Source organism: Amblyomma maculatum, chromosome 8 (assembly GCF_055883805.1).
Source record: "Amblyomma maculatum isolate TAMU_Amacu chromosome 8, ASM5588380v1, whole genome shotgun sequence".
Taxonomy (NCBI): domain Eukaryota; kingdom Metazoa; phylum Arthropoda; class Arachnida; order Ixodida; family Ixodidae; genus Amblyomma; species Amblyomma maculatum.
In genome coordinates this window covers 36,264,449-36,267,959 of record NC_139351.1, presented here as the reverse complement: position 1 = coordinate 36,267,959, position 3,511 = coordinate 36,264,449, and the positions used below count along the sequence as shown (strand labels likewise).

The window sequence follows — 3,511 nt, the reverse complement described above, 5'->3', positions numbered from 1 at the left end:
GGTTTTGAAAAACAGAGTACTTGCCTGGCTTGTTTTTAAAATCAAATTAAAATATCTTCGCGGAAACGTACGAGGTTGGGATTGCTTGGGCAGCATCTCTGTATAACAAGGAAAGCAATCGTATTCCTTCCGACGCTTCAAAAAATGTCTATACTCCTTTAAGAACATTTATCGGACTGAGACGCTCAGCCGCCCAGCTAAGCCAAATTTCGCCTCCGCTCTTCCGCCGGCACCGCCGGCGATACCAGCCGCTGTCATGGAAGTAACGGCTGAAGGCCACACCGTTACCGCACAAGAGCTACTGTCAGATGATTGGACACCAGTCCTGTATAAAGCCTATGCCTCCCGACAAGCCAGTTCGCCGAAACCACCTCGCCACTCCGAGAACGCTACCTCCGAGGCAGTTAACCCGAACGCCAGGAACGCGGCGCGCGACGCCGCAGCCGCAACCTGGAGCGGCAAGGTGCCAGCCCGTCTACCACCTGCGACCAAGGAGGCTCGTCTCACAGTGCAGCGCAGCAAGCAGCTGCCACCACTCCCACCCAACGCTATCCGAGTGGTCGTTCGCCCGCGAGGTGAACTACGACTCCGAGACGTCCCAACACCTCGACTCTGGAAGGCAGTGCAGAGCCAGCTCCAAATTGCTCTACCGGACGACTTCTGCCTGCGCATCCACCCGACCAACAACACTTTCACCATGGCAACAACACACATCCCAACGGCCGAGACACTCAAGACGCTGACCTCCCTCACCATTGGCAACCAAACCTACCCGTGCGCGGCTTACGTGGCACCTCCACCGGGCTCTACCAGAGGAGTCATGACAAATGCCTATGATGACGAGACCCCAACGCAACTTTACGAAGACCTCGTCAGAAGAAATCCGGAGTATACCATACTAGCAGCCCGACGCATGGGAAAGACGCACTCCATTTTGATCACCTTCGACGCAAACGCAGTCCCACATTCCAACAAATACATGGGAGCCATCCACCGCTGCACCCCATACCGCGGCAGTCCGGACGCCTGTACTAATTGCAGACAGCCGGGTCACCGTCATGACGTATGCACAAGCCCCAGGACCAACGTTTGCCCCCGCTGTGGAACACGACATTCTCAACAAGACCCTCCTTGTACGCCCAAGTGCATTTTGTGCGAGGGCCCTCACCTTACCGGTACGGGATCGTGCAAGGGGCGAAACCTTCACCAGCCACGGAAACAGCCAAGCCACCTACAAACGCAGCAGCAAGAATCGGTCGCATCCAGGGACAATTTTCTCCAGCTGTCGTCCGGACGCGCCCAGCCCAGCCAACATAAGCAAGCCTGGACAGTGCCGCTGAAACAAGCCTGGGACACCCCAAACTCTTCTCACCAGCACACGACACCCCCAACAGCTACTCTCAATCTACAACATGCCTTGGAGAAATCCCAAGAGGAGGCAGCGGCAGCCAAAGCAGAAGCTTCAGTAGCCCGAGCAGAAGCCATCGCCCTTCGTCAGCACATCGCCAAACTGGAAGCCCAGATAAGTGCTCTTGCCACTGACTCTCCCATTCCCCCTGCCCCCGCTCCTACCGCATCCCAACCTCCACCACCCCCAAACCCACCCACCGCACACACCTTGCCGAGCCACTCCCACCTTACTTCTCCTGATTTGCTAGCAGTGGAGGCTGACACAGAATCCCCTACGAATTCAACTCTGTGCACGACGCCCCCTCCCTCCACCCCCATCTTACTAGACGACATACAAACCCTGCTTGAGTCCCTTGCTAAACGCCTTGAGGCAAAATTGCAGGACGCTATCACTCACATCAACCAGAAATGTGCAACCCTCAAAGACGCTGTAATCCACATCACAAGACAATGCTACTCTTAATCACCGATTCGACGTGCTAACGCAAGGATTCTCTGACCGCTATAACGATCTTGAATCCCGGCTCAATTCTTACGCAACGTGTCTCCCAAAGCGGGACCCCACCCCAAATAGACGAAAGAAGCCCAAAGCACCGGAAGGACAAGACAATCCTATCCCTGCCGTAGCTCGTGACTCCCACCCACCCGTTATGGCTTCTCCCCATATCGACTCTCATGATGGCATCTCCGAACCGTTACTTTACACTCTGGCAGTGGAACTGCCGGGGCTTTGGCCAGAAGCGTCATGCGGTCAACCAATTGCTTCCTGCGCTACGGGACCTGACATCCTTGCCCTGCAGGAACCCTCCAACCCGCTCACCCTCCCCGGCTATACTCCTATTCTGCCCACATCAGCCACACCCCCTCGCGTTCTAATTAGTAGCTCAATTACCACCATCTCCCATCCCCTAGCAATTCAAGATATTGATCACCTTTTAATTGAGCTTGTTCCGCAACACGCTCGAGCGAACAGCCTCTTAGTTCTGAATGTATATAGCCACCCTAAGTGCCTCAAAAGCAACTTCAAACGCCTCTTTACACTTGCGAAGCGCATAGCAAACAAGTGCCCCTTACTCGTCGTAGGAGACTTTAACGCCCCACATAGTTCCTGGGGTTACCCGCACGACACACCAAAAGGACGGCGGATGTGGTTAGCCGCGCAACAAACCGGTCTCTCTGCTCACCGACCCTACCTTTCCTACGCGCACGGGAACCAGTGTCTGCAGAGACACTACACCAGATCTTACGTTCGCACATCGCCTCCCTCATGCCACATGGTGCAACACACAAGAGAATCTAGGTAACGACCATTGCATCATCAAAATTCTCTTACACATTCAACTATCCCGCAGGCCTCCCAGAGGCTCCACTTTCACGAAGTGGGACTCTTTCCGATCACGTAGAGCAGCCCGCGCCTTCGCCCCCATCACGGACATCACTGAATGGTCCAAACAACTACAAAGTGATGTCCGATCCGTAACTCTTCCCCTACAAGAGGACTTCCCAAGCGACACAGTTGACTCCAACCTCCTACATTTACGGGAAGCTAAATCAGGCTTAGAACGACGCTGGCAAAAGCAGCGTTGGAACCGCACACTTAGACGCCGCCTCGCCCGTCTTAACAGAGAGATAGAGGCACATGCAGCGACTCTTTCACGACAAAACTGGGAATCACTATGCAACAAGCTAGATGGCAACATGAGTCTACCTCAAACCTGGAACCTCTTTCGACACTTAATAGACTCCACGCAGTCAAAGACTACCCAAAGACATAACCTCACCAAACTCATGCATTCTTCCGATACACCTCCACTGGAACTTCTCCAAAAACTTAGACATCAGTACTTCCCTACATACCCTCCTGTAACGCACCCCGATTATGCAGGCCCCCCTAACGACCTCCTCGACCAACCCATTACAGAAGCAGAGGTTCAGGCTGAACTCCAGAAACTTAACACATCCTCAGCCCCCGGTCCAAACGGGGTTCATAACAAGGCACTCCGGAATCTCGACGCTCAATCTGTTGCCGCCCTTACTGAATACTTTAACGTGTGCTGGCAAACGGGCACCCTCCCACCGCAATGGAAAGAGGCCAAAATCG

General features: G+C 54.1%; 1 pseudogene; it reads left to right on the top strand.

The window, feature by feature from the left end:
- The first annotated feature begins 256 nt into the window (after positions 1 to 256).
- On the top strand, positions 257 to 2,890 carry LOC146180980 (uncharacterized; annotated as a pseudogene).
- Positions 2,891 to 3,511: the final 621 nt, after the last annotated feature.